Source organism: Lucilia sericata, unplaced genomic scaffold (genome assembly GCF_015586225.1).
Source record: "Lucilia sericata isolate MDLA Ls3-8-SP2 unplaced genomic scaffold, ASM1558622v1 Contig000488F_arrow, whole genome shotgun sequence".
Taxonomy (NCBI): domain Eukaryota; kingdom Metazoa; phylum Arthropoda; class Insecta; order Diptera; family Calliphoridae; genus Lucilia; species Lucilia sericata.
The window spans coordinates 290,001-300,000 of record NW_023994502.1 but is presented as its reverse complement, the minus strand read 5'-3'; positions in this window follow the sequence as shown (position 1 = coordinate 300,000).

The following is a 10,000-nucleotide window of genomic DNA, read 5'->3' as shown; positions in this document are numbered from 1 at the left end:
TAGATAGATAGATAGATAGATAGATAGATAGATAGATAGATAGATAGATAGATAGATAGATAGATAGATAGATAGATAGATAGATAGATAGATAGATAGATAGATAGATAGATAGATAGATAGATAGATAGATAGATAGATGTTCTTCTTAAGTCACAAAGGGGCATAGCTCACCCTTTGTTTAAAAAAAGTCCACCGGGAGCATAGCTCGCCAAGGTAATGCTTCACGTAAGCCGCATGGGACCAAGAACACACCAAGTTTTATTTGATTTAACAATAATACTCAAGAAGAATTCACTAATTACAACATACATACGAATATATTTAATATCGTAAATATAATAATTTATTTGTTTAAGCTTATTGCAGCATACAAATTAAATCTGACAAAATTCTTAGAAGAAAATCAATACCTCCTATTATTTTAGGGAATGTATACTTAAGGAAAACATTTAATTTATTGTTGTAATAATCGAACAACAGACATCGAAATTAGGTGAGAAAGTTTCACCTAAAAACTATTTTGGAAAAGGTAGGAATGTAGTAAGTGTTTATTTAATATGGCATTAGCAGTATTTGTTATAGAATTATAACATGTAAGTATTTAAATGTAATAAGCCAGACATGAGTGTGTATGTGTGTGTATCAGTGTGTACTTATGTATATAATTATTACATTGTTTACGTAAATAATTTAATTAATGGTGACTGAATGTGTATTAATTGGTGCCTGTAAACAATATGATATCCTGATATTTATCGGTTATATGTTTGTTATTATTATTTAATGATAAATAAAAACAAAGGAATATTTAGGCTAATCACACTGTGGCAAGTTATAGTTGAAATTAGAAAAGTTAAAATGAATTTCTTAACAGAAGTATCAAAGTATATTTTTCAACATTTACCGTTATTATAGCTGGTAAAGGAATAATAGATTTAGTCAAACTGTTATAACCTTAATGTATTGTAAATACATTTTAATGTGTGTAAATAATAACAATTCTATTCTGTATGAAAAAAAAACACTCATAGCTACACACATGTACAAACTTATATATGTATGTATATATCACCTACTTACAGGTACTTTATAGAATGTATGACATGCCCGGCAGGGGTTTTGTTTATTTGGTTTCAATAGAATTATATTTTTATCATATTCGTTTTTTTGTTGTTTTTGCTGTTTGTAAATTTATTTTCTGCCTTATATGGCAGAAATGTATTGAATGTGACAATTTGTTTATTTGTATGAGAATTGCAAATGATATCGAAAGTACACACAAGGATTTGTTAAAAGTATCAAATGGGTAAGTAGACATATAAATGGGTTTATAATACTATGTTTTTAAATGTGTGTTGTCTGTGTCAGAATGTACGAATTAAATTGTTGCATAATTAGCAATATAATTAATATTCACTTTACTTTAAATCCTTGACATAATTTATTTAGTGTTTTTTTTTTGTTGAGAACTCTTTAAATTTTGCTAAATAATTTAAATTTGTGTTTCAAGCAAAAAAATAAAAAAATAAATAATCAATATTTATGGAAGATTTTCTATAAAAAAAATTTTATCGAAAATTTTCTATAAATGAAAAATTTATTAAAATTTTTTTTTTATAAAAAAAATTTATGTAAAAATCTATTTTATCGAAAATTTTCTAAAAAAGAATTTTTTTTCTGTAAAAAGAAAATTTTATCGAAAATTTTCTGTAAAAAGAAAATTTTATCGAAAATTTTCTGTAAAAAGAAAATTTTATCGAAAATTTTCTGTAAAAAGAAAATTTTATCGAAAATTTTCTGTAAAAAGAAAATTTTATCGAAAAATTTTTGTAAAAAGAAAATTTTATCGAAAATTTTCTATAAAAAGAAAATTTTATCGAAAATTTTCTCTAAAACGAAAAACTTTATCGAAAATTTTCTCTAAAACGAAAAACTTTATCGAAAATTTTCTCTAAAACGAAAAACTTTATCGAAAATTTTCTCTAAAACGAAAAATTTTATCGAAAATTTTCTCTAAAAATAAAAATTTTATCGAAAATTTTCTGTAAAAAGAAAATTTTATCGAAAATTTTCTGTAAAAAGAAAATTTTATCGAACATTTTCTGCAAAAAGAAAATTTTATCGAAAATTTTCTATAAAAAGAAAATTTTATCGAAAATTTTCTCTAAAACGAAAAATTTTATGGAAAATTTTCTCTAAAAAGAAAAATTTTATCGAAAATTTTCTGCAAAAAGAAAATTTTATCGAAAATTTTCTGCAAAAAGAAAATTTTATCGAAAATTTTCTGTAAAAAGAAAATTTTATCGAAAATTTTCTCTAAAACGAAAAATTTTATCGAAAATTTTCTCTAAAACGAAAAATTTTATCGAAAATTTTCTGTAAAAAGAAAATTTTATTGAAAATTTTCTGTAAAAGGAAAATTTTATCGAAAATTTTCTGTAAAAAGAAAATTTTATCGAAAATTTTCTGCAAAAAGAAAATTTTATCGAAAATTTTCTCTAAAACGAAAAATTTTATCGAAAATTTTCTCTATAAAGAAAAATTTTATCGAAAATTTTCTCTAAAAATAAAAATTTTATCGAAAATTTTCTATAAAAAGAAAATTTTATCGAAAATTTTCTATAAAAAGAAAATTTTATCAAAAATTTTCTATCAAAAGAAAATTTTATCGAAAATTTTCTACCAAAAAAAATTTTAACGAAAATTTTCTACAAAAAGAAAATTTTATCGAAAATTTTCTACAAAAAGAAAATTTTATCGAAAATTTTCTACAAAAAGAAAATTTTATCGAAAATTTTCTACAAAAAGAAAATTTTCTCCAAAAAGAAAGTTTTATCGAAAATTTTCTCCAAAAAGAAAATTTAATCGAAAATTTTCTCTAAAAAGAAAATTTAATCGAAAATTTTCTATAAAAAAAAAAAATTAATCGAAAATTTTCTATAAAAAAAATTAATCGAAAATTTTCTATAAAAAGAAAATTTTATCGAAAATTTTCTACAAAAAGAAAATTTTCTCCAAAAAGAAAGTTTTATCGAAAATTTTCTCCAAAAAGAAAATTTAATCGAAAATTTTCTCTAAAAAGAAAATTTAATCGAAAATTTTCTCTAAAAAGAAAATTTAATCGAAAATTTTCTATAAAAAAAAAAATTAATCGAAAATTTTCTATAAAAAAAAAATTAATCGAAAATTTTCTATAAAAAAAAAATTAATAGAAAATTTTCTATAAAAAGAAAATTTTATCGAAAATTTTCTATAAAAGAAAATTTTATCGAAAATTTGCTATAAAAAGAAAATTTTATCGAAAATTTTCTATAAAAAGAGAATTTTATCGAAAATTTTCTATAAAAAGAGAATTTTATCGAAAATTTTCTATAAAAAGAGAATTTTATCGAAAATTTTCTATAAAAAGAAAATTTTATCGAAAATTTTCTATAAAAAGAAAATTTGATCGAAAATTTTCTATAAAAGAAAATTTTATCGAAAATTTTCTATAAAAAGAAAATTTTATCGAAAATTTTCTATAAAAAGAAAATTTTATCGAAAATTTTCTATAAAAAGAAAATTTTATCGAAAATTTTCTATAAAAAGAAAATTTTATCGAAAATTTTCTATAAAAAGAAAATTTTATCGAAAATTTTCTATAAAAAGAAAATTTTATCGAAAATTTTCTATAAAAAGAAAATTTTATCGAAAATTTTCTATAAAAAGAAAATTTTGTCGAAAATTTTCTATAAAAAGAAAATTTTGTCGAAAATTTTCTATAAAAAGAAAATTTTATCGAAAAATTTCCATAAAAAAAATGTTATCGAAAATTTTCTATAAAAAGAAAATTTATCAAATAAAAGTTTATTTTTGTAAACTTTTTATGCAAATTACACAATATTTATATTCATCGTATCGTATCGTTTTTATGTTATTTTTACTTAGACGGATACGAATTGACAAACAAATTTCATCAGCACGAAGAGAAAAATAAAAAAAAAATTTCATTTAATTCAACCACTGCGACTACAATCGACTACAGGTAAAGATAAATGAGAAACATGAACGACATTGAAAAGGAAATTATTTTTATTTCTGCTCGAAGGATAATACAAAGCAAATTAATGCATGACGATGCGCGCACACCGGATAAAGTGAGAAGAAAAAATAACAAAAAAATAAAAAAGTATGAAAAAATATAAAAAAATATAAAAATGTAAAGTGAAAACAATAGAAATTAATGTTGATGTAAATGAAAGAAGGTATTTTAAATGAAAAATAATAAAATTACGTGATGACTTTGTGATTATTTATTTAATAGTGAAAATGAAACTTTTACAAAGTAAATTGTAAATTTATATTAATAAGATTTTTTTATACAATGGATGAGGTGCAATAATGGTGAATCTATTGCACATACTACATAAATATGTATCTATTAGAATGTTTATTTTAGCATTAGACAAATACTAGAAAATGTTAGAGCAAAATTTGACAATTTCCTACCTTGTAAGTTGCTGCCTGCAGGTTAAGTAATGCATGTTTTCCTTGTTCTTAATACATATTTAAGCTTAAACACACACAACCTACAAATATACCTAAATATGTATGTATATAGATATGTACATACATTCAAATAAAGCAAATATATCTTATGACATAATAATTCTATAATAATCTGTCAACGACATCTGTTGATGTCATAAAAATATATAAATGAAAGAAAAATAACAAAAGCAAAAACAACAAAAATAAAACTTGAAAGACCTTTTTCGTAAAGATGTTTTTAGCTTTTTACTATCAACATTATCACATAATGCTGGTAATGTCAATGATAATGATAATAGTAATAATGATGGTAATTTGTGATATTTCTCTATTTTTTGTATTTGTGTGTTTTAGACCAACACCACAACAACACATTATTGTACCCGTACACATATACATATTTGTACAAAATATATAATATTTATGCACACGCCCATTTTACCACCCATTTAACAAGAATTTAAGACAGACAAAGTGCTTTTACTTTGTGTGTCAATGATTAGAGTATGTCTGATAATTTGTGTGGTTTTCGTAATGATTGAGGCTCTTAAATGTTGAAATATAAAAAAATGTATTGAGGAAAGTACGTAAATTGATAAGTTAATTGCAATGATAAAATCATTGATAAAGTAGTTTATATTGGAATATTTAAATGTAAATATTTGATGAAAACTATGAAAAGAGTAACGCAATTTCTAGAGCTACGTTAAAAAATGTAAGTATACTTGTTATAGGTTGAAAATATTACTCATACGTCTATGATAAAAAGTCATGAATGAAAATTAATACTAACTAACTAACTAACTAACTAACTAACTAACTAACTAACTAACTAACTAACTAACTAACTACTAACTAACTAACTAACTAACTACTAACTAACTACTAACTAACTAACTAACTAACTAACTAACTAACTAACTAACTACTAACTAACTAACTAACTAACTACTAACTAACTAACTAACTAACTAACTAACTAACTAACTACTAACTAACTACTAACTAACTAACTAACTAACTAAAACTAACTAACTAACTAACTAACTACTAACTAACTAACTAACTAACTAACTAACTAACTACTAACTAACTAACTAACTAACTAACTAACTAACTAACTAACTAACTAACTCCTAACTAACTAACTAACTAACTAACTACTAACTAACTAACTAACTACTAACTACTAACTAACTACTAACTAACTAACTAACTAACTAACTAACTAACTAACTAACTAACTAACTAACTAACTAACTAACTAACTAACTAACTAACTAACTAACTAACTACTAACTAACTAACTAACTACTAACTAACTAACTACTAACTAACTAACTAACTAACTAACTAACTAACTAACTACTAACTAACTAACTAACTAACTAACTAACTAACTAACTAACTAACTAACTAACTAACTAACTAACTAACTAACTAACTACTAACTAACTAACTAACTAACTAACTAACTAACTAACTAACTAACTAACTAACTAACTAACTAACTAACTACTAACTAACTAACTAACTAACTAACTAACTAACTAACTAACTAACTAACTAACTAACTAACTAACTAACTAACTAACTAACTAACTAACTAACTAACTAACTAACTAACTAACTACTAACTAACTAACTAACTAACTAACTAACTAACTAACTAACTAACTAACTAACTAACTAACGAACTAACTAACTAACTAACTACTAAACTAACTAACTAACTAAGCTACTAACTAACCTAACTAACTAACTAACTAACAACTAACTAACTAAACTACTAACTAACTAACTAACTAACCTACTACTAACTAACTCACTAACTAACTAACTAATACTAACTACTAACTAACTACTAACTAACTAACTTACTAACTAATAACTACTACTACTAACTAACTAACTTAACTACTAACTAACTAACTAACAACTAACTAACTACTAACTAACGAACAACCAACTAACTAACTTACTGATTAAAACATACAGACAAGACAGACAGACAAGACAGACAGACAAAAAAGGACATGGACCAAAACCGCTTCCTTATTAACAAAAAAAATATAAATATTAGTCATAAAAAATTAATAAACAATAAACAGATAATTGTGGAAACTATTCCGGATCCTATATACCCACCATCGAATTTTATGTTTTGTAATAGTGATCTATTTCATAGAATAAGTAATTTTAAACAATTTACTCGATCGATTTATCGACCGATAGTTATGGACCGGTCTTTACAAAATTCTGTGGAGAAATACAGGAATATGTTTTTGTATTTTTAAGACAATTATGAGCGGTAAAATAACTTTATGGTGACTAGAATCATATGTGGTCCCATATTCATCATTATTTGTAGTATTCTTTTTGGGTGCAATGATATATTACGTAATATAAACAGATATTAAAGTATGATGACCTAACTTTTCTATCTAATAAAGACTCAATATATTTCAATGTGTACAATCGGAATGACTAAATACATGCAAATTCCATCCTTTAAAGATATCAATTGTATATTGAAATCATGTAGCAAACGTCTCAAAGAATTCCATTTGAAGATGTAATAAGTCAAACAAAAGTCAGTAATGGACAAGTAATTTAGTCTATTATTAAAATAAGGGGTGTTGGAAGATCCACTGATTCTTTTTTCACATATTATTAATGAAATGCAAAATTAGAACTACACAGTAGAATATATTTTTATAGCCGCATGGATTAGAAAATTAAAACATAAAAATAACACTCAACTAACCATCAAAGTAGGAAATTTATGAAAACATTTTCTTTATCTTAGTTTGCTTTCTTTTACGTTCAATGGTCTACATTTTGCCATGAAACCTTTAGAGAATGTGATATAAAAAAGTTTTCATAATACAAACAAAAACATTGTGGTCGTTTCTATATTTCTTTAGAAATAATTCCTTGTAAAAATGTGTTTTTGAAATGAAGAGGAGGGAGGCAACAACAATTGCCCATAAGCAATTCATAAGGTTTTCAGTAAAAATTATTTTAGCAATGTTTGAAGTGTGTTGACTGATGATGTCGACGCATACACCAATGACACTATTAGCAAGACTACTATAAGCATTCATTTTCAAAAGGAAATTTCTGTAAAGATTTATTTTTAGAATGTGTGTCTTGTACTATTACGAAACTTTATACAGTCTTTCTAGTAATGATTAGTTTTGAAGTGAATTTCTCCGTAATTATTGTGTCAGGTGTACTTGAAGCATGTAGTTAAGGCAGCCACTAAAAGCGTACTATAAATATGGCTAACCGGGGCAAAGCAAGATTCCTGGCGGATTAGATGCTCAAAAAATTATTTTTGCTGATGAAAAGGCAGACGACTATGAATGAAATGTGGTGTTATGGCCAACAACAAGAAGATATCAATGAAGCTACAACAACAAGAAAAAAAGCAATCTTAAGGTTTTCGACACACATTCAGCTTAAACACACAAAAAAAGACAAAAGTTGAGGGGTTCCATACACATCGAGTATGAATGTATCAGCAACGGACGCATCCATTCATTTCAGTTTCATTCTTCACTTCTTAAAAAGGTGAGTGAGTGAGTTGCTATCAAAATTTGTTGTAAAACGTATGGATGTATGAAGAATGTACGCTGTATTGTACCATTTCATATGAATAGAGATTAAAATTTAATTTTTAATTTAAAAGATTTTGTTTGCGTTGTTTATTTTGTTTTTTTTTCGTTTTAACAAAGAAACAAATAAAAATAATAAAAGACGTTTTGTGTTTAGTCATTGCTTTTAGTTATTGTAGAATGTAGATGTTTATTTTTTATACCCTACACCACTATTATTTATATGTGCTGATGTTTGTAACAAGAAACCAGTGAGGCAGGTCCGTAGTTTTTAAATATAAATCTATAAACTGGTCTATAGCCGAAAATATAGACTGATCAACTGTCCAGATTATATATTGATCTGTAGCCCAGACTATAAACTTCTCTGTAGTACAGAATATAGATTAGTCTATAGTCCTGTCCATAGACTTGATCTATAGTCCAGACTATAGAATGATCTATAGTCCAGACTATATATTGATCTATAGTCCAGACTATAGACTGATCTATAGTCCAGACTATAAACTGATCTATAGTCCAGAATATAGACTGATTTAGAGTCCAGACTATAGACTGATCTATTGTCCAGACTATAGACTGATCTATAGTCCAGACTATTGACTGATCTACAATCCAGACTATAGACTGATCTATAATCCAGACTATAGACTGATCTATAGTCCAGACTATAGATTGATCTATAGTCCAGACTATAGATTGATCTATAGTCCAGATTATAGACTGATCTATAGTCCAGACTATAGATTGATCTATAGTCCAGATTATAGACTGATCTATAGTCCAGACTATAGACTGATCTATAGTCCAGACTATTGACTGATCTATAGTCCATACTAAAGACTGATCTATACTCCAGACTATAGACTGAACTATAGTCCAGACTATAGACTGATCTATAGTCCAGACTATAGACTGATCTATAGTCCAGACTATAGACTGATCTATAGTCCAGACTATAGACTGATCTATAGTCCAGACTATAGACTGATCTATAGTCCAGACTATAGACTGATCTATAGTCCAGACTATAGACTGATCTATAGTCCAGACTATAGACTGATCTATAGTCCAGACTATAGACTGATCTATAGTCCAGACTATAGACTGATCTATTGTCCAGACTATAGACTGATCTATTGTCCAGACTATGGACTGATCTATAGTCCAGGCTACAGACTGATCTATAGTCCAGACTATAGACTGATCTATAGTCCACACTATAGACTGATTTATAGTCCAGACTATAGACTGATCTATAGTCCAGACTATAGACTGACCAAAAGGCCAGACAATACAATGATCTGTAGTACAGATTATAGTCAGTACTATAGAGCGGTCAAAAGACAAGACTATAGGCTGGTCGATGGGCAAGACTAAAGATTGATCAATAGTCAAGACTATATACAGTTTTGGATATATTAATAGTTAGTGTAGGGTATTATATTGTCGGTTTGGTCCGACTATACCTTGTTATTTGCTATGTTGTTATTTCTGTAACTGAACACTTAAGTTAAATAAACAAACATTTTCTTACGGAAAATTTAAGAAATTTTAATACTTTGCTTAAAACTAAGTTATTTTTTACGCTATTTCCGGTAAATTATGTCTGATTTTTACCAAATTAAAGTTTTTTCTAAGTTTAAACACTTTGTGGCCAGAATTACAAAAAAACATTAATTGTATCTATTTCTATGATAAACATAAATTTCAATTACATATTTACTTATATCCAAAAATAGTGTTAAGTTTTAAACTAACATTTGTTAATTTATTTTCTCTTAACATTTTCAACAGATAATAGTTTATTTGATTTATCTACATTTAAATAACATTTATATTAATAT